Here is a 23492-nt window from a genome sequence, read left to right as displayed (position 1 = left end):
GAGTCAAACCACACAGAGCCTCAAAAGACCATTTGGGTAAAAATACACATCATATGCTGAAACCTAGTTACTGTAGAGAAAATGTAGGCCTATTGTAAGAACAGGGTTAAATCTATTTTCACTTTTTTTTCTCCCTTCGGCAACCATGGATCATCAATCCAATTCGTTCACGACAAACCTACTTTTCCGATAATACATGTTTCTCAATCATCAAAAAAGTGATGTGCTGAAATGAATTATGTTTCCCTTCGTCGTATGACATATGGATCACAATTGTACAGTAGGCCTATTCATTACATGAAGTATCGATGTACACATTGCACTACGCTTGCAATGCCAAACAAGATGCCAATCTCATTCCTCCACTAAAATCTATTGAATGAACTGAGAATGAATGGTTTTATGCTGACAACTAAATTGAGTATGAATTACAGACTATAGGCAACAAGGAACGATTACTGGCTGAAATGTGCGAGCCAATATGCAGTAGGCTCTCTTCCAAGCCCTGAGTTACTGCTAGAAATCTTTTTTTAAACAGATAAATATACACATTTGATGATAGACAAGATGAATTGTGATGACTATTAAGTATGAACATTATATTTGTCTAGAATTTACCGTGCGATGTGAATTGGGCTGATCACACTCGTTCTAACTATTCAGAAGAGAAACTCTGCCCAGATTAGTTTCATTCCAGTCCAAACTCATGAGATGAGCTAATATAGTATAACTAAGTCTCTAAACTGATAACACACTGTAATTATCAAAGATATTTATTACTGTAATAACCATGAATAAAGTAATATCACACACACACACACTCGCGCGCGCACACACACACACACACACACACACACACACACACACACACACACACACACACACACACACACACACACACACACACACACACACAATGACTCTATGGAACCTAGGACTCCCTGGAAAACAGTGGCAAGTGTTACTGAGTGGACTATCCTGGTTAAATAAATACAATTAAATGAATGACACACACACACACACACACACACACACACACACACACACACACACACACACACACACACACACACACACACAGACACACACACACACACACACCTAATTTATATCTCAAAATTCTGCGAAACAGCATTGACCAATTTAATTCCTCCAAATGTATAAAAATTATACACACAACATATTAACAAAAAGGGATAAGAATATACTGTACGTTTTACGGGATCAAATAGTCTTTGATGGTCATTGCACTCAGTACAGTCATTCATAAAAAATATATATATGTGTGTGCATTGTGTCATTATTAAGGTCGTTAACCACATTTTTTTTTTAAAAACAAGTTAATGCAGGATTTGGTGCAATTATTTGAAAATTCAGAATTTCTTCAGAAATCATTACAAGAATATTGACATCTTGATTTTGTCCAAAGTAACGGTAAGCAAAATCAGTTTAATTGATAAACACACGTTCTTTAACCTTAGAGTCAACTTGTTTGGACATCGCATTGTTGTTTTTCGCTGTATAGATATCATGTTCAGTGTATTCTGAACGCTTACAGACAATGCAATTAACCGTGATAAAGAAAATAGTGCACTGAAATGACAAAAAGTTTTTTCAATTACATACACACATTGACAAAATGTTGCATTTCCAATGAGGATCACGTCTACCGCCATTGTCTGTTTAAGTCAATTAGTTATTACATTTAAGCACCGCCGTACAGAGGAGCTCTCACTTTGCATTCGAGCAGCATACGTTTCTGCTGCATTGGACGGGCCAATGTGTTTGAATGACGGTAGACGACATGTTGCAGCATCAAATTGAACTTTACAGGACAGCGCATAAGACGCAACTCTTCTTTCAGAAAAAAAGAAGGAAATGGCTGCCCGCCACTACACTTTCAAAGCACCTTGCAACCAACCGTCAATCAGTAATCCCATTTATATACAAGTTTGAGAAAATAACTGTTTGCAAAGAAAATATAACACAGTGAGACCTATTACCTGTGTGATAATAATCGAAACCAACTATCGAAGTTGGGGCCTTTGAAAATAATTTGTCATATAGAAACCCGCAAACTACATCTACGCTTGGTTTCACTGCCAATACAGATATTATGTTGAAATGCTATGTCATCTATAGGACCAACCTCAATGGACAGGAAATGTCACTCACAAAGGGAACCCAGAGTAAATGCAAGGTCAAGTTCAAGTACAAATTGACGTTTGAGTTCAAACGCTCAAGTTCAAATTCACAGACTTGTCTATTTTAAGTTTCCTATTTGCAACACAATGAGTGGTCTGCTTACACACAGTTCACAGCTTACACACACAGTAATGAAATAAGGAACGATACAGTAATTGAACAACATTTATTCAATGACTAATTATTAGAAATGGACAGAAAATAATCATTTTGACATTTTCACTCATAGTATTGCGGCTTTCCACATTTTAACGATCTGTGTGTGTATATGTGTCTGCATGAGCGTTTGTGCGTGTGTGTGTGTGTGTGTTTGTTGTGTACAAGGGCACATTCGTATGCTGAGTCCACCGAAATATTTGTCTGTATTTGTGTGTACCTACTGTACAGTATAATGGACTTCAATTCACAGTACGTGAAGGGCTGTCCAGGAGCTATGCTTGGGCAGGTATAATGTTACAGAGAGAGAGAGAGAGAGAGAGAGAGAGAGAGAGAGAGAGAGAGAGAGAGAGAGAGAGAGAAAATACTGCAATTGCTTATGACCCTGCCATCTGCCCCTCCACATGCAACGGAGCTAACTACCCCTGGTAGACAGCCACCCCCGCCAAAAAGGCCTTAGGGGTGAGGTGGCGCACTCAACTGCCAGGCGAATTCATGTACTTTTGAAGATAAGCAAGTGGGCACATACAGTATATCCATGGGTAAATTAGGCCTACCTTTGTGACCATGAATTCCCCATGTATGTAATGGACTGAATGCAAACTACTAACACGCAGCCTCTCAGTAAAGGCCTCCCCGCCCATCCTTTGAAAAAGCGTGACAAATTGCTCAGAACCTCACAGATAGGCATTTCACATAATTGAGTGAAAAGCTTGTATACTCAGACTGATTGTCCATGAGACAATTAAGTGAAATATTCAATAGCATTTATAGTGATACAATTTAAGGGTATTGGGGAAAAGATGGTGATTGAGTGGTGATCTGCTGAAATAACATTTTGTGCCAGCAACACATAATATCTAGTCTGAATTATTATTACAGCTAGATAATTAGATTCTAATTTATTTTGTAGCAGCCAAATGCATAACAAAATCATAGCAGCCATATTATAATGAGAAGACACACTGAATATATTTGTATAAGTGTGAGTGTGTAAATTAGAAGTCTGATTTACTCATTTGCTTCAATATGAGTTTTTGTTAAGAAAAATGAGCAGAGTATAATTTATCAGACGGAAATATATGTGCATTGCAGGGACTTGACTTTTTACTAATTGTATTAAAATTGCATTCATATACTGAAAATGTAGGTACGTATAAAAAATGCTGTACGATGCTGCTGTATATATAAGGGGTATAATAGAGGAACAGGAGCTACGCGCACACACACACACACACACACACACACACACACACACACACACACACACACACACGCGCGCCTTCTCCTGTTGTTCCAAATAACCCATGCAAAATGTTAAAGAATCGTTTCAATATAAATCAAGACTTTGACAAACAACAAATACACCTGTAAATAGATCATAATTCCAACCCAGCCTTAATTGGCAGATGAGTCATTGGGAAAGATATCACTCCACACACATTGTCACCTAACCCAAAACCGCATCACTCACATGAAATATCTCTTCAAACGTGACCCCGCGATTACCACAAAATCAGATTAACTTGGCAGTAATCAATGGACCAAAACACCTCTGGTATTAAGAAAAACATATTTGCAATCTTATTAAATAACGGTGTTGTGTAGAGGTCACAGTATAATACTTTTTGAGTTTGAGTACTAATACATGGTAATTTGCCATGAAAAAAACGCTTTCATAACCGACATAAAGTAGTACCTTTGTGCAATGCACGACTATATGCAATGGATTCCGATTGCGGTTTTTGGTTCAGCACTTGCATCAAAATAAAAAATGTACTAAAGTGTATGAAGTACAATGAGTTTTATAAGCAAAGATGATACTAGACACAATTTAACACATGTACGCAATGAATACACTCGCTCGCACGCACGCACGCATGCACGCACACACACACACACACACACACACTTACACACACACACACACACACACACACACACACACACACACACACACACACATAAAGAAACAGGTATTACTTACAAATATTCTGCAGTAGAGGCGATTCCGAAACGTTCTGAATCCGGGGGTGAAATTCTGAGCAGCTTCTCTCTTCCTCTCTTTTTCCCCCGCTGGATCCACATCTCTGTTGAGGAGAACAGAAATCCATCAGCCTCTGTGTCCCATGCAGCTCTGGCAGGCAGAGAGGCACGCAGGCCCCCGTGACTCCCCAGGCAGTCCCCCTCGTAGCCCAGCCCAGCCTCAGCCCAGAGCCCCAGCCTGGGCTGCTGCTACCTCGCCTGGCTGCCGTAGGCTTGGCCCAGGCCTGGCGGGCCCTTCAACAAAAGGAGGCCATGAGGCTGTCTGGAAGGCTCCAGCTAAAACCCTCTGCTAGTTAACAAGTCTTTGAATGAGGAATGTTAGCAAACAGACAAACAGCATGTCTGATGCATGCAAATAGCACAACCAGTCCAGTCACAGCCTTGGCTGCCTACATGAATAATTCATCAGTCTGGAAAAAAGGAACCCCCCCCCTCCTCTCCTCTCTTCCCTCTCTCCGTCTTCCCAACTCGAATGCCTTCGCTACACGACAAAGTGTATTCAGACCTCCGTTCCCCAAGCTTTCTCAGCCTCTGAAATCAGTTTTAACACTTAACACAAGCATGCATCGGCGGCACGAAACGACATGCACGGTCACTTCTTATGTTTTCGCTGCAACATTTTTCCAAATTCAATCGCTGCATTTTTTTGTCATTGCCTTTTCCTGTCTTTTGTTTGGAATTGGCTCCTGTCCCAGAAAGAGCTCCAGCCCAGCACAGCACTCACTCCCCTGTTAGGAAAAAGAGCCAGCGAGAGAGAGAGAGAGAGAGAGAGAGAGAGAGAGAGAGAGAGAACGAGAGAACGAGAGAACGAGGGAGGGAGAGAGAGGGAGAGAAACAGCAAGAGTGAGGAAGAAGAGGGAGGTGCAGTATTTCCAGGCGAGAGAACTGATGGCGCTCACGAAGGGCACGTCTGTGAACACGCAGACGTACCACACGCTCAGAGACCGGACACGTTCTCCTGCTTGTCATCCACAGACAGTCACTAGAAGGAAGAGCGTGAAAAAGAGAGAGGGCCTTACCCAGTAGGAATGACGCCCGTACGAACACAGCTACAGGAGGAAGAAGGCTCATCACGTGGCGAGATACAAACACGACCAAACGGCGACAAAAAAAAGAAGACATCAAAAATAAACACCGCCAAAACTCTTTCAAAGACAAATATAAAACTCTGGGTATCAATGCAGATGAAAAAAATAACACCCAAAAAGAAGAAATAACACCAAGGTCCAAAGTGATGCAAAAATTGCCGCACAAAACTACGGAAAGGCCCCAAAAAAGCTACTTGTTGCCAGATTTTTGCAGAGCCGTTGTGTAGATATTTGGAGGCAGAGGGTTAAAATCCAGCAAGTAGTAAAAAAATAAAAAAATCTCCTCTATGGAAGGGCGGGCTGTGGGGAGGCCCTGACTGTAGAAATAGCAGCAAACCTTTGTTCTTTTTTTCTCCCCACAGAGCTCGAGTCTCCCCCCCCTGCGTGCGGCTGGAGCTGAGAACAGGGGAGCGAGCGATAGAAGAGACGAGGCAGCAAGCGCAGAGTGAAGGAGAGAAAAGCTCGACTGATGATGAAATAGGAGGTGCGGCGGAGCACGAGAGCCAGCCACTTTTTCATCACACGTCCAACACGGCAAGGAACTGTATATGCACTTGAGAGAGGGAGGGTGGGAGACGGAGACCAAGAGGGAGAGAGAGAGAGAGAGAAAGAGAGGGAGAGGGAGAGAGAGCGAGAGAGAGACGGGGGAGAGAGAGAGAGATAGAGAGAGAGAGAGAGAGAGAGAGAGAGAGACGGGGGAGAGTGGGAGGGCGGAAAGCAGTCGAGGGTGGGAGGGGGTAGAGGAGGAAGAATGACACAGAAATGCACTCCTCTGGCAGTGCGCAGACGCAGTGCACACAGTCACGCCATACTAGCACTCTCTGCACCCCGGCAATCAGCTACAGAAAAGAGCATTAAAAATAAGGAAACTAAAAAAAGAGAACGTACAAACACTCAGAGTGGACTGCCCTGCATAAGGACATTTGAAATATGCAACAGTTCTGAGAGCAGGTTAAATGATTAACCTTATCTGGTACAGTACAGTACAGTACTGCAGCTCTCCCTCTCGTCAAGCTGCAACAGTCTGTCTGGATCACATGCTACAGCCAGCCACGGCTCACAGACAGAAAGTATGAACTCTAGCATGCCACAGCAGCTAGCGTGAAAGCAGCATTGAGAAGACAAAGAGCAGATATGGAAAAATGGGAGCTACTTGAGTATAAAACTGTAGTGTAGCACGTGGCAGGGTAGAGAGCGGGGTTAGTAGAGTTACAGCACAGTAAGACGGTCCTCTTCCTGCCCTGGCACTGCTTCTCCGAGGGGCTAAACATCGCACGACCCTTACAGCGATCTTGGCAAGGAGTCAAAAGCCTGATAAGCGTTTTGGGTGAGACCTCACTGCTTTTCTGGAAGAAAAACAGCTGCTGTGATTACAACGTGATTGAGAATTCACAGAAAACACGAGGGGTTCTGATTTGTCCTGGCTAAAAAGGCACAGGATAGCTTGTCCAAATAGGAAAAGATTGTTGAGTATATTTGCTTCTAAACTATCCCTTACCCTGGAATCATCTAGAATCCTGCATTGTGGGGCGCTCCACCCGCCCTACACCCTGCCGTTTGCGCGTGCGCACACACACACACACACACACACACACACACACACACACACACACACTACAAAACAGCACGGCAGACCAGTCCTCCACCATCTTAGTACATTCCGATTATCATTTTGATTTTTGTTTTTTTTCTTCTATCTCTGTCTTTTCCATACTTCCTCTTTCCCTCCCTCTCTCTGTCCCACCACCTTCTCCACCGTGCGACCAGCGTTGGGCTTTTCCCATTTGTGGAAGATTACTATAACACTATTGTAAAACAACTTCCTGCCTCTTTTGGCTCTGGTTCCAAATAACGGCAAAGGCTGGGCTCACACGCTTGAACTTTTTCCCCCCTCTCTGTCCCGAAGTATCAGGAGCTCTAAATAGGAAAGAAAGAAAATGGGAAAACGGTCAAATCTCTGCACGTCTCCTGTTCTGGACTTATTTTGATGACTTATGTCTTTAATGCCAGATGAAAAGTATAGCAGGGGATTGCATGCCTAGCAGAGAAAAAAGGTGGGGGAAACTATTATTTTGCTTATTTTACTGTGTGTAGCTTTCTGTTGGGTTTGTGGATGACATTGAGCTGTTAGGTTAGCTCAGACGGGATGTTTTGGGCTCTCATCTCATCTGCAGAGTGGGTCTTTGAGGAGCACTTTCCTAACGCCACCACCCGTTCGTTCCTCGCTGGCTCCCTCGCTAGAACTGCACGGCAACAGACGACCGGTTCCTCCGCCCGCTTACTCCGAGGACTCTCCCCTCTCCTCTCCGCCTCGCTTCACAACAAGGTTCAATAAGACACAGGTGGCTACATTCAATGGACCTGCCGCTAGCAGGGACAAAAAAAACACTCTTTGTGTTTACTTACTGAAGAAATGGTCCAGCTGAGTTAGGGCGTTATTAGCAGTCTTTAAAGTCTTCTTTTTAAAAACGAGATACACTGGGTTGGATGTGTCTGCCTGAGCTACAGTAGATCCCTAGAACCCCATCCAAAGCAGTGTAGCCTCACGTCACATCTCGCCATGTGTTTTAGCCAATTGAAAAATCCACGTCTTTGGTTTCAAGCATATACATTGACACATACAGTCTGTGGCTACGGTAGATGTATATTAAGATTGTGTATTTGATTGTATGCCCTGTTCAGGTTCTGTAGAGGATGTAGGAGAGAAATGGACATGTAACTATGAATCTGTTTGAGATGTGGTTGGTTTGGAACTGTCTGCAGTTATCATTTAGCTTAGCGTGCACTTAAGAGTTTGCAACGAGTTCACTTGAGGATAGGGTTTTGGTTTTGGGTGGCCTGCCAATTTTCTACCACTGTGTGCCTCTACCTCGCTCCCCCTCTTCTCTACTTGGGTTGCATTTGTCTGTAATTAATCACATGCCGTTTTATTTCATCCTATGCCTTGTGTTTTACATGTGTAAATGACCCCAACCATGCTTTCTTTAAACACTTTTCAAATAATAAATTAAGGAATGTTAACATGGCAGGTTTTCATGGAGTTATTTTTCAACTAAGATATTTTTTAAGGAACGCAATCGTGCACAGGTGTGCATAAGAACTTTGGCAAACAATACGGCTATTAAAGAAATTATGTTCTAGTACAACAGAAAAAAATCTTGGAGGAAGAACAGGGAGGTAACTATTCCGTCTGTGGTGTTTGAAGGGATTGTTGAACCGTATTGTTAATAAATATGATATGCTATGCATCTTACTCAGTATTAACTTTAGATAATATCAACTTGAGATTAAAATGGTTGATGAAGGGAATATCAAACCTGTTAGTCGAAGCTATGTTCCTGGTTATGCTTTGCTATGCTACAAATCCACACAGTGAGAGGAGGGTGAAGGAGAACATGATCCCGAGTAGAACACTAACTAACGTGTCTGTTGTTTGTGGCTTGGCAATCAACGCGAGAATACAGATTCAGTCCCTCAGTCCCATCCAAGGAAATGTTCAACAAAATGGCGGAGCCGCCATGTCATTTGCAGGCTTCATACAGAATTGTAAAGCATTGTGATACATTCAAAACATAACTTTGCTTGATAAAATGTATTCAAATACTACACATTTGCAAAAAGCTAACCATAGCAACTCCAGGAAAAATCATCAAACATTTTGTCTCTGTCTAGTCTTTTAACTCTTAGTTGACAAGCTGTTTATATACATTTGTAATGAAGTATTTGGAATACAAACTCATAATTCAACATAAAATGTTAAAGGTCCAATGCAGTAATTTTTTATCTTAATATCAAATTATTTCTGGGTAACAATTAAGTACCTTACTGTGATTGTGATTGTGATCTATCACAAAACAATGAAAATAATATCCAATAACTGCATATGAAGATCCTGTACAGATAACTGCATTCGACAGATTTTAACCCAGTAGTATTTCACTAGTATATATGGTAAAAAGCTCTTGCAATATTTTTTCTAACTGGCCCGATAGAAGTATAACTTTAGATAGTACGCGTGTTTGATCTTATCATGATCAGCAAACTAACATGTAAGAAATCACATGTTATTTTGCCGTAAAATGAATTCCCGATTGTGCCAAATCTAGACTGTTGGATTCCATAATCGAGATCTCACTTCGAACCTTTCTCTTGAGTATGGGTAATTGTCAAATGCACACTGCTGAACACACAGGAAATAACATTTCAAATGAAAGTGTCGGCCAAGGGAAGTTCAAACTAAATGCAATAAAGAATCTATGCAAAAGTTATAATCATGGCATTCTCTGATTTATCTCATTGAAATGTTTTTTTCTTCTCTCTCACTCGTAAACTTTTTATGCTCCATCATTTTATACATAAGAGGAGTCACAGAGTAACAGTCACTGTACACCCATTTCTTCAAAACTGTCACACTTAACACTTGATATTCCATGTAGGTCACATGAAGGGAGTCAATAAATAATTAGGAGCCCGTTTGTTTTTCTTTAGTGTCTAGAAAAACAGGAAACAGAAAGGAAAGGAAGGCTGATGAATATGAAATTGCAGTGGGCAGTAACTCCCCATAGACAGACATGATCTACACTCCTTTACCCATTAGTCACCAACAGGAGTAAAAACCCAGATTTGTGACTGACTGTGCAGGATCAGAAACCGCAATGCCTCAGGATACCAGACGCACACAGTGACACATAACACAGAAACAATTGATATTTTAAAGGAAGCCATTTAGGAGGAGAACACCAAACCACAATGCCGGCTGGCCCTACGTACGCAGGGATGAAAGACTTGTTCTCCCTCTCTAGGAACAGGGGCCCGAGTGAGTCTATGAGGTGGTCTTGCTCCAGCCTCGCACGTGTCTAAACAACTTCTCTATTACACCAGAGACCTCTGAGGGCACTCCCCATAGAGCAGGGAACAAAGGCCATGACCCTGGGGTCAAAAGCGTTACACGGGAGGCCAGGCAGACCCATTGAGGGCCTAGTGCTGTTTGCTTTAAGAAGGTAAAGATTACTAACACATTAACTAATGCCGATTAGGGGGTTATCCCCTGAGGGACGTCACTCACAGGGTCTACACATCACGTGTTATTAACACCCCATGACCTCTGACCTCTGGCCTGTCACTTCAGGCAGCAGAGTGTGACCGCCACTCTCCCTTTCTGTCTATGTGTTTGGATAACACACAAAACGGACACACTAGAAGAGAGTGGAAGGGGTGGGTGCAACATTGCCTGGAAAAAATGAGCAATACGTGTTCTTCTCTATACAAACTTGAAAAAACAATCACTGCAATTACTGAGTATCAATTCTGAATTACAAATGTTTGTAATCATTTTTTTTGTAGTATTGCCATGAGAATTAAAATATGGGAAACTTTTGAACTTGAAATCGGGCATGTCCTTTCAAAAGTATTTATGATTAGCTAATGTGTGTCTGTGTGTGACGTGTCATTTCACAATCTTCATGAATCATTATACCCTATTCAACAATAGATTCAATAGAAGTAGTCCCTCAAAATGACCGGCCGTATTACTGCGCTGCAAGTGTTCCACAGCACATAAAATGGGGGCATTTAGATAAAGTTCTGATCACAAAATGGTGGACAGAAGACTTCCAGTGTTGATACCCTGGATAGAACTACCACGATATGATACACTCCTTCAACAGCCCATGCTTTTTTTTTCTTCACACATTCTGTCTTCAATTAACACGTATGTATTGAGTGGATGACAAATGAATTGTGTCTATGTGCACAAGTGAAAGTTGACTTAACCCTATATGTCCTGACAGAGTAAACTGACATATTCATTACAGATGTACAAGATACTAGACCGGGTCTCAGGGATGGCTAATTCTAAAGATCCCTTCCATCTTCACTGAATGAACTAAATCTAATTTTAGTTTTTTTTGTTGTTGCAATTTGCTTGTAGGAATATCATCTCCAAGGCCTCTCTAAAGCTGGATGAAATGGTGCCTCTCAAAAGGCTGATTTGAGGACCTTTTTTACTGAATAATATGTTTGTTTTCTATGATTTTGTTTTGCTTTCATGTATTGATATGAATATTGATGTGTATTGATGTGTATTGATGTGTATACATGGCTCATCTGTAAAATAGACTTTGGTCTCAGCATTACTCTCTGTCAAAATGAAGGCTTAAATACAAATTATTGAAACTAAATGGACATTGTTTCATTTCATTGGGCGTCCTTACTATGCAATCACTCATAATGTCATGATAACATTTTCTGCTGAAAAACAAATACAACATGTGAATATTATGGGTCTGAGTAAAATATGGTGATGTTTAAAAATTAGACGGGTATGTGCTTTACATGTTTACACTTGAATATCATACAACGTTAAAGAAAAGTGCAATTGTGAAATATTTCCCTTCACCGACACCCCTGAAGTGTAACTTTAAAAAATATATATTTTCACAACTAATTCAATGACTTCTGGATTTTTTTTTTTTTTTTTACAAACGAGGCATGAAGAACACTGTTACTAAATGATTTGATTTTGTATCACTAACATGAATGTGGTATTCTCATTTTGGGTTAACTGTTAGTCACATGTATTTTGTATTTCACAGTCCACACTAACATTATGAAAGTTTAGTATCCATATCTTTGAATTGAAAATTAGTGATAATGTCTTTCTAATGACAATACAATTTCGAATACATTTATAATGAAGGGCCAGAGGTAATTGGAAAAAATATCAATATAGTAATAATAAAATATGTTGTACTGACTCAATATCAAAATGCGTCACTTTTTACCACAAATAGCTTAGATTTACTATATGATTAATACGGAATGAAAACATAATTGTACATATATTGATTAGATAGTAATTGATATCACAAAAAAGGAGTGAATATCAATCGGGTAAGAAGAAATTACTCCTAACTTAAATTGGGCTATACAAAATAAACGGTTTAAATTTGCCAAGCACATTAACAATTCAAATCCGCTTCAATCATTGTGTAATAATAACACATTGTGGTTTATATATATATATTTTTTTTTTAAAAGCTAAATTGTAAATCATTATTTATTTGCCAGTCAACAAAAAGGCTGAGAATATTCCCATGATTGGAATTGCAAAAAGGATGAGAACAAATGATTTACACTTATTATATTGAACAGGGATTTTGAAAAACATTTTCAAAATGGCATATTTTCCAATAAAACATTTATTCAACGGAAAGAAGCTCCTTGTGCATCCTTCAGGCAAAGTAGGACTCATCTATTTTCATGCCAACCTGTTTCACATTTCCAATGCGCCTGCAAAGCAACGAGTAACACTCCTTTTTATTTAAATACAATATTTACAAGTACAAATAATCATTGGATTTATGAAAATGAACTGCACAGTACCATTCGATATGGTAAGCAAAGGCTGCAAATGATACGTGTTCACTTACTACTGCACAATGTATTAACATTTTATCAAAAACATTTAACACTTTAACTTCTACATCTTTATATCTGAATTTATTGATCTGTGAAATTCCAGCGAACCAATATGCTGGCAGTCATTAAGTAATGAGCTATGTGATAATCAAACCATGTATTGATGCTTTCTTTAGACAGAGATGCTTTTCATAAACTTGAAGTTTCCAATGAAAGGTCAAGGTCAAGGTATTTTGGAATAAAGTACAAGATTCAAGATTCATGAAGATTCATGATTCAATTTGAGCTTATAAATTGCTTTCATGCATAGAGTACTTCAGAGTTCAGTCATTCAAATACTTTCAACTATTTTACCATTGGTTTGCAGGGGAATATTCCAGATAAGTCATTTTTTGTTACATCTATAGCATATGTAAGTACTTACGCTATTACACAAATGAGTGATTGTCCTTTTATCATCCAACTTCCGTTGCATTTGGCTGGTTCTCGCTGTGTTTAGTCACTTCTGTACGCAAAAACTTTAATCAAAAGCTAATAGGGAGGGACTCTAATACATAACTTCACAACTTACATACATGTTATGTGAAATGAAACATAATAAACACACAAATAAACAGTGACCCGAATGTACAGTATATGGCCTTCAACATGTAAGAGCAAAGACAAATAGATATGATATTCCATCAGAGCTAAACTCACCTTGCTGTGCCTCACCGGATTCTGAGAAGACAATGAAAGAGAAAGGGAGAAAGAGGGAGAGAGGGAGGGAGGGAGAAAGAGAGAGAGAGAGAGAGAGAGAGAGAGGATTCTGCTTGAGAGCTTGCAAAACAAAATGGATCCCATCCGATATCAGATCTCAAAATGGACAACCTTCAGAAGCGGGAAACACCCAGGTTGTAGGGACGACTCCTTATGCGTTTTGTCCAGAAGAGATAAAGCTTTTGTCAAAATTGATTTTTCGTAGCAGGTTAGGAGAACTTACGCAGCAGGTCGGGAGAATTAACGTAGCAGGTTAGGAGAATTAGGTTAAGGTTAGGAAAGGGGTTAGCTAAAATGACAAAAGCTGTATACCATCTAGACATGACCCTCCTCATGGCCCTTCGGGAAGCCGATATTGTGTGGACAGTACAGTCTAAGTATAGCAACAACACCACTATAGCAAAGGTCAGAGCTCCTCAACATAAAAACGGCTATAACATATCAGGGGGTAGGTTCAAAGTGAATTTATCTTGACCTTGAGCAGAAAGGTTGACAGGAAATTCAAATTGAAAAATGACCTATGCAGCCTTTTCTAAATGAAGTTGCATGTTAAATTCTACAGTATTACACTGAAATGGATAGACATGAGTAAGGTCTTCACAATGAAGATCACATTGTTATTTTATCTGATTAAACGCTACTGATTTAAGCTCATGTGATTTGAAATATGCCTTTTGAATAACATCAAGGGACCATTATATTGGGCCTTGTTGCCCATTCTCAGCTAAATCGAAACATTTATCAGTGATCATCGTTGACATGACGCAACAACACACATAAAAATGCATTATTCAAAGACAATGCACACGCTTACAAAGAAAAATCAACTAACCTTAACTTACGGTAAAATACATAGATTGACCACCACTACAACCAGCCGGTATGTGTCTGGAACCATGGTCTCCTTTCCCTCCATGCTTGACCACCACTACAACCAGCCGGTATGTGTCTGGAACCATGGTCTCCTTTCCCTCCATGCTTGACCACCACTACAACCAGCCGATATGTGTCTGGAACCATGGTCTCCTACATCCCTGAGCTCCCCCTCTGAGGAGAGGTCTGCTAGCTGCTAGTACACCCTTCACACAGGCTACAGCCTGGGCCATTCGCTTTCATTATTCCCCTGTGCCAAGCTAAGAGCGGGCGAGCCTGGCATTAGAATGGTGCTGTGGGGGAAATTCTGCCCGCCACTACCGAGAACAAGGACCACTCTTTGCCATGTCACAGCACCTTTGCCGGGCATATGGACAGGGCCGAGAGGACTCCGAGAGGATTTCCCGGCAACCAGCCGAACCTTAGGCGCCCAATGACTGCTACTAGCACTCTCTCTCCCGCTTCTTTACACACTCTCCATGTGCTTTTTCTCTATTTCAGTCACACACACAAAAGCTTGTTTGCTGTCTCTGCTTCACAACACACACCTCTTAACACACATACACTCTGCATGCTCTTTCTCCATATCTTAACACACAGACTGTGCTTCCTGTCTACTTAGAACACTAACCAAACCTAAATCGCTCACTGTCTGGCAGATACATTGCCACTGTCTTAATCTGACGTGGCTTTATTATATGGGGGGGGGGGGGGGGGGGGGGGGTGGAACTAAGACTGTGGAACTAACACAGTGGAACTAACACAGTGGCACTAACACAGCATATGAAACTGTGTCGCAGCAGCAGGTCCAGTTAAGAGGTGCCGTTGCTGTTTCATTAATGTTTCTGTCAGCTGCTGGTCTAACAGTAGTCGCGATGCCACTGTGGCAGTGGGATGAATCACAGCAGTAACACTCCTCCAGTGTTAACAACACCTCCAGAATGAGCTCATTTCATTGAGGAGAAAATCACAGTTGAAATGGATCAGAATGAATTTGACATTTCATTTCTGTACCAGGCAAACACAGTAGATCCCAAAATGACTGTTGCAGGGCGGGTGCACAGACTTTTTGGGGGAGGCATGTGCTCAAACAAGAGGGCACACCCAAAAAAGTTCCCGCAACCGCTGTCACAGACTTGTTGAGCAATTATTACTTTCAATAGGTTCAATACACTGAGTGTACAAAACATTAGGAACAACCTTCCTAATACTGAGCCTCAATTCGTCAGGGCATGGACCCTACAAGGTGTCAGAAGCATTCCACATGTTGACTCCAATGCTTCCCACAGTTGTGTCAAGTTGGCTGGATGTCCTTTGGGTGGTGGACCATTCTTGATACACACGGGACACTGTTGACGGTGAAAAACCCAGCAGCGTTGCAGTTCTTGGCCTGGCACCTATTACCCTACCCTGTTCAAATTCACTTCAATGTTTTGTCTTGCCCATTCAACCAGTGAATGTAACCTACCATTCCTATTTCCAACTTAACTCCATTTGTTGCCACTATCATGTATTCTACCTGGCTGAACCTTTGATGAGGTCACTTCAGGTATGCAGCTGCTGCTCTACACTATCCCTAACTATAAACTGGGTGGTTTGAGCCCTGAATTCTGATTGGCTGAAAGCCATGGTATATCAGACCGTATACCACGGGTATGACAAAACATGAATTTTTACTGCTCCAATTATGTTTGTAACCAGTTTATAATAGCAATAATGCTCCTCGGGGGTTTGTGATATATGGCCAATATACCACGGCTAAGGGCTGCATCCAGGCACTCCGTGTTGCGTCGTGCGTAAGAACAGCCCTTAGCCGTGCTTAAATAAGCCACTAATGAGAGAAAATTGTGAGAAATGCTCTAGCCAAAGTCTGTTTGTTGTTGACCACTGTCAAACGAGAGACCTTGTTTTTTTTACCTTTATTTAACTAGGCAAGTCAGTTAAGAACAAATTCTTATTTTCAATGACGGCCTAGGAAGAGTGGGTTAACTGCCTGTTCAGGGGCAGAACAACAGATTTGTAACTTGACAGCTCGGGGATATGAACTTGCAACCTTTTGGTTACTAGTCCAACGCTCCAACCACTAGGCTACCCTGCCGCCCTAAAAGCTGACAGTGTTTTTATATACTTTTGTTTTATGTTGGATCCTGCGGCTCTGTTGGGCATAGTTGCTGTGAGCGCTGCTTCTGTCCCGGGATCCCTCCAGATTCCGCAGAGGGGGAGAAACACGGAACATGGCTCGGCGGTCTCAAATGGAGGTCGCTATTGAACATTTTCAATCTTTACTAACGACATGCCACTGGCTTTGAGTAAGGCTGGTGTGTCTGTGTATGCGGATGACTCAACACTATATACGTCAGCGACCACAGGGACTGAAATGACTGCAACACTTAACAAAGAACTGCAGTTAGTTTCAGAATGGGCAGCAAGGAATAAGTTAGTCCTAAATATTTCCAAAACTAAAAGCGTTGTATTTGGGACAAACCTCAACTACAAACCTCAACTACATCTCGTAATGAATAATGTGGAAATTGAGCAGGTTGAGGTGACTAAACCGCTTGGAGTAACCCTGGATTGTAAGCTGTCATGGTCAAAACATATTGATACACCAGTAGCTAAGATGGGGAGAAGTCTGTCCATAATAAAGCGCTACCCTGCCTTCTTAACAACACTATCAACAAGGCAGGTCCTACAGGCCCTGGTTTTGTCGCACCTGGACTACTGTTCAGTCGTGTGGTCAGGAGCCACAAAGAGCAACTTGGGAAAATTGCAGTTGGCTCAGAACAGGGCAGCCAGCCCGGCTGGCCCTTAAAAGTACACTGTGAGCTAACATTAATGACATGCATGTCAATCTCTCATGGTTCAAAGTGGAAGACAGATTGACTTCCTCATTACTTGTTTTTGTAAGAGGTGTTGATAAGCTGAAGTTACCGAGCTGTCTGTTTAAAATACTAGCACACAGCTCAGACACCCATGCACACCCCACAAGACAAGCCACCAGAGGTCTCTTCACAGTCCCCAAGTCCAGCACAGACTATGGGGGGCGCACAGTATTACATAGAGCCAGTACTACATTAAACTCTATTCCACATCAGGTAAATGATGCAAGCAGTAGAATCAGATTTTATAAACAGATTTAAAAAACACTTTATGGAACAGCGGGGACTGTGAAGAGACACAAACATAGGCACAGACACATGCATACACACACACATGATAACACACGCACTACACACACACGTACACATGGATTTTGTGTTGTAGATACGTGGTAGTGGAGTAGGGGCCTAAGGGCACACACTTAGTGTGTTCTGAAATATGTTATGAATGTATTGTAATGTTTTTAAAAATGCCAGTCCAGGTGTGACTGGCTTAAAAAAAAAAAATGTGTGTGTGTGTGTGTGGGGGCGAGTTATACCACCACCCAAAAGGGCACTTTGAAGTCTGGAAGGGAAAGGGGCATGTGCTCTGCAAAGGTAGAGCCCTATCTGTGCACATGCCTGTATCTGTGCTCTGCAAAGGTAGAGCCCTATCTGTGCACATGCCTGTATCTGTGCTCTGCAAAGGTAGAGCCCTATCTGTGCACATGCCTGTATCTGTGCTCTGCAAAGGTAGAGCCCTATCTGTGCACATGCCTGTATCTGTGCTCTGCAAAGGTAGGGCCCTATCTGTGCACATGCCTGTATCTGTGCTCTGCAAAGGTAGAGCCCTATCTGTGCACATGCCTGTGTCTGTGCTCTGCAAAGGTAGAGCCCTATCTGTGCACATGCCTGTATCTGTGCTCTGCAAAGGTAGAGCCCTATCTGTGCACATGCCTGTATCTGTGCTCTGCAAAGGTAGAGCCCTATCTGTGCACATGCCTGTATCTGTGCTCTGCAAAGGTAGAGCCCTATCTGTGCACATGCCTGTACGGTTGGATGAGTGAGGAAACTTGACAACGTGGCAATGTTTTGGTGAGCAACTCAACGAACGGATTGTTTGTTATTAACTACTGGGCTATTGCGTGACATCAAAGTACTTTTTTCTTTTTTTCTTGTGAAATAATATAATGGTCAATTAAAAAAGAGCATAACAGTCAGCATCACGGTTCAGCGGTGTACAATTTCTGTGCGGCAATCTGCATGGGTGTAAGTTACAAACATAAAAAAAAAAAATACATCAATTTAAACTAAACAGCAAAAAACATTTGAAGTCTCCATACCATATTTTACAGTATCGTCCCAAAAACTCTTAAGATAAACACGTCTGTAATTTTCAATCCCTGTAATTTGTCTCACACTATAAATTAACCCACTAGACATACACCCAGTGTGAACTAAACCACTCATACCCCGGCAGACCTGTCGGTCTGTATGTCTGCCATCTGTCTGTCTGTCTATCTGACTGTCTGTGACGGAAAGGAGATGACTCCTTGGTGTGGGTAGAGGTGTGGACAGGCTATCCCAGTCGGCTACATGGCAGCCCCTGACCTCTCACACCACACAGGGGTCAGGGAGGGGACATGGCACTGTTTGTACGGAAAACAGTTCCACTCCTGCATGGCACAGCTCCGGCACCAGCTGTGCAGTGACAGCAAGATGGGCTGGAGGAGCGTTCCAAAATCCACACTTATTTGGACAGAAAGCGAAGGCATCAGTGCAGTGTTTCGGAGGAACTGCTGAGGAGAGCATTTTTATGGCCCATGCACTTAACAGTGTGCGTGTGTCCCCACGGTCTCCTTACTTACACTCTCTACCCCTCCCCAACTGACTCTGACTCTTCCCCAACGGAATATCTATCTGTCATCATTCACTGCCAAAATGGCAGATATCCATTGGATTCAATTCTTGAGAAATCCAGCTCATTGGACTCAGGAAACTGCAGGAAAGCACCTTTGCTGAATGGCCATGTTTACATCAAGTATAGGACCAAATGAAATATGCAGTATTACATACATTCAATGTTTTTAAAGCAGGTGCCGGAGATCAAAACATATACGCTCAGTAAAATGTAAAGAGAGACTCCAATGCTCCAATGTACTTTGACGATTTGAATCCTTAGGTCTTTATCAGGTCAGATCCACGTCGAGACCTGTTCAATAAAGAACATTGGAGCATAGAGTGCAGACGGCAGAGGCTCATAGTGGCACTAACTCTCTTCCTTTCTGACAGGCTCATACCAATTTGCTGTTTCTTCAGCTCTCACAACTACAGGACAGGAGGGTGAAAAGATAGACGGCTCCACAACGACAGTGTGAAAACCAGCAGCTCTCAGATAGTCTGCAATCCCAAGTGTGCCTTTTGCCACAGTAATGGGGGTGATAACTGGGCATGGTACCAAACACTAATGCCCATTCAGTTCACTTAAATGTCAGAGACGGGAAAGGAGGAGAGACAAAAACTAGAGCGCATTCATATTTCAGGACAGCAGATGCTGTAGTTCACTGTGACTTACTGTGAGTGCTGCACACAACAAGGGCCAAGGAGAGACAGAGAGAGTGTGAGATATAGAGAGATAAACTGAGAGATAGGGAGAGTGAGAGAGCAAGAGAGAAAGAGGGGGGAGCGAGAGAGCAAAACTTGAAATGTACATAGCGAGAAATTGAGACTTGACTAGCATCTCGAAAATAAAAACTTGAAAATCACTTAACAGTAATAAGGGAGGTATAGCTCACTTATGCATCTCTTTATTTTTTTAAAAGTGAGTGTTTAATCATTTCTGCTGCAGACGTAACTCTGGCAGGGAGGGAGTGGGGTTGGGGGGCTGGGGACGATTGGGAGTGGAGTTGGTTGACGGAGAGAGAGATTGGTATTTTTTTCCAGGGGGTGAAAGGCGGACGGTCATGTGTGCAGAGCCCATGACAAAAGGCTCTTTTATGTGCAGCGTATGCAGATAGAGGAGGCTCCTTTGTGTACAGATGGAGATCCCATGCCTGAGTCTGCCCGCGGCGAAGGGAGGGAGGAGGAGAAAGGGAGTGAGAGAGGGAGGGGTGGGTCTGGCATCGAGTGCCATCATGTGCCGGCCAGGGATAGGAAGGGAACGAGGTGGTGTAGTAAAGATGACCTGGGTTACCCTGTCCTCATGCCCCAGCCAAGTTCAGATAATGACTGGGGTTAATAGCTAAAGGCAGTGTTATATTCGAGACCACCTAAAGCCAGACCGATTCAAGACCAAGACCAGAGTGAATTGCATTATTCAGACATTTGGAACCACAAAAATACATAATCATAACACTTAAAACTATATAAATATACATACACAAATAAGACTCAGAAATATAAAAAAGAAGTAACTAAGACAAATATAAACAAATTGTAGTATATAAATACAAATAAAATATATAATCAAATTATTACACTATTCCCCTATTGCTAACAACAAACACACAAATAAAACTAAATTGCACAAATCCTACTTCACACAAATACACAAATAGAATAACACAGTTATAAAGAAGAGAACCTGATTATTACTTCAAACAATAAACACACAAACACTAATTGCATTAGTTCTGTACAAAGTTAGAGGTGCACTATTTGATAGATTCCCCCGCTCCCCCTACCCCAGGCTTCCAGTGGGGAGATCTGAGGTCAACCTACCTCCGCCCCCTCCCCATATTGTACTTCTGAGTGGGAGACCTTCCCAGGCAGTAGCCTGCCTAGCTCAGAAACAAGAATCAGGGCGCCCACTCTGACAAGGTTAATTGACACACAGTCCTACACGGTGAAATTATATCACTGATGTGACGGGAAAATGAGCAATAGAAAACCGATCGCGCAAATGTCACCATTTGGAATATACAGTGGGGCAAAAAAGTATTTAGTCAGCCACCAATTGTGCAAGTTCTCCCACTTAAAAATATGAGAGAGGCCTGCATGACAGACAAAATGGGGGAAAAATTCCAGAAAATCACATTGTAGGATTTTTTTATGAATTTATTTGCATATTATGGTGGAAAATAAGTATTTGGTCAATAACAAAAGTTTATCTCAATACTTTGTTATATACCCTTTGTTGGCAATGACAGAGGTCAAACGTTTTCTGTAAGTCTTCACAAGGTTTTCACACACTGTTGCTGGTATTTTGGCCCATTCCTCCATGCAGATCTCCTCTAGAGCAGTGATGCTTTGGGGCTGTTGCTGGGCAACACGGACTTTCAACTCCCTCCAAAGATTTTCTATGGGGTTGAGATCTGGAGACTGGCTAGGCCACTCCAGGACCTTGAAATGCTTCTTACGAAGCCACTCCTTTGTTGCCCGGGCGGTGTGTTTGGGCTCATTGTCATGCTGAAAGACCCAGCCATGTTTCATCTTCAATGCCCTTGCTGATGGAAGGAGGTTTTCACTCAAAATCTCACGATACATGGCCCCATTCATTCTTTCCTTTACACGGATCAGTCGTCCTGGTCCCTTTGCAGAAAAACAGCCCCAAAGCATGATGTTTCCACCCCCATGCTTCACAGTAGGTGTGGTGTTCTTTGGATGCAACTCAGCATTCTTTGTCCTCCAAACACGACGGGTTGAGTTTTTACCAAAAAGGTATATTTTGGTTTCATCTGACCATATGACATTCTCCCAATATTCTTCTGGATCATCCAAATGCTCTCTAGCAAACTTCAGACGGGCCTGGACATGTACTGGCTTAAGCAGGGGGACACGTCTGGCACTGCAGGATTTGAGTCCCTGGTGGCGTAGTGTGTTACTGATGGTAGGCTTTGTTACTTTGGTCCCAGCTCTCTGCAGGTCATTCACTAGGTCCCCCCGTGTCGTTCTGGGATTTTTGCTCACCGTTCTTGTGATCATTTTGACCCCACGGGGTGAGATCTTGCGTGGAGCCCCAGATCGAGGGAGATTATCAGTGGTCTTGTATGTCTTCCATTTCCTAATAATTGCTCCCACAGTTGATTTCTTCAAACCAAGCTGCTTACCTATTGCAGATTCAGTCTTCCCAGCCTGGTGCAGGTCTACAATTTTGTTTCTGGTGTCCTTTGACAGCTCTTTGGTCTTGGCCATAGTGGAGTTTGGAGTGTGACTGTTGTTTGAGGTTGTGGACAGGTGTCTTTTATACTGATAACAAGTTCAAACAGGTGCCATTAATACAGGTAACGAGTGGAGGACAGAGGAGCCTCTTAAAGAAGAAGTTACAGGTCTGTGAGAGCCAGAAATCTTGCTTGTTTGTAGGTGACCAAATACTTATTTTCCACCATAATTTGCAAATAAATTCATAAAAAATCCTACAATGTGATTTTCTGGATTTTTTTTCTCTCATTTTGTCTGTCATAGTTGAAGTGTAGCTATGATGAAAATTACAGGCCTCTCATCTTTTTAAGTGGGAGAACTTGCACAATTGGTGGCTGACTAAATATGTTTTTGCCCCACTGTAAGTGCTGACAACAAACTGGCTCCCTATTTAAAAAGAACATGGAGAACAAGCTATGAAGGAAAAATACCTATGATGAAAATTACAGGCCTCTCTCATCTTTTTAAGTGGGAGACCTTACACAATTGGTGGCTGACTAAATACTTTTTTGCCCCACTGTATATTTCCATGACTGATCCAAACTGGGTTTCTCATGGCTCTCTCTTGATCCTCTGCAGCAGACATATGGTGAGCAATATGTTTGGAACGTCGAATCGCAATAAAATCACAGTATTGTATCGCAATACACATAATCGTGAGAATCGAGAGGACCCTGGTAATTCCCAGCCCTAGCTCCCACTGTCACACTGTCTGCTGAGAAGACGTCACATCGTCCTTGTCAGCATCATCCACCAACTGATGAACACACACACACACGCACACACTGGCGACGAACACGCCGCACAGTACAGCACAGTACAGCACAGTGCAGCGTACAGCACAGTGCTGGAGACAGACACACCCCTATCCTGTCAACACACCATGTGAAACAGAGCACACTGCACTGCAGCAGACAGAAGAAGTACAACACACCAGCACACCCAAACA

General features: G+C 42.1%; 1 long non-coding RNA gene across 5 annotated transcripts in view; it reads right to left on the bottom strand.

The window, feature by feature from the left end:
• The window catches only part of LOC110493430, a 56655-nt gene that overhangs the window by 16734 nt on the left and 16429 nt on the right, over window positions 1–23492 (bottom strand). For 3 of the 5 annotated variants that reach the window (XR_005037456.1, XR_005037458.1, XR_005037453.1), the window contains exons 4-5: window positions 13614–13634; window positions 4349–4451 (exon numbers count right to left, since the gene is read on the bottom strand). This is a non-coding gene — a long non-coding RNA (uncharacterized LOC110493430). Of the gene's footprint in view, window positions 1–4348; window positions 4452–12678; window positions 12786–13338; window positions 13420–13613; window positions 13635–23492 lie in introns of those variants that run through there. The other 2 variants (XR_005037457.1, XR_005037455.1) reach the window with 2 other exon arrangements.

Source organism: Oncorhynchus mykiss, chromosome 2 (genome assembly GCF_013265735.2).
Source record: "Oncorhynchus mykiss isolate Arlee chromosome 2, USDA_OmykA_1.1, whole genome shotgun sequence".
Lineage (NCBI taxonomy): Eukaryota > Metazoa > Chordata > Actinopteri > Salmoniformes > Salmonidae > Oncorhynchus > Oncorhynchus mykiss.
This window is presented reverse-complemented; position numbering and strand designations above follow the sequence as displayed.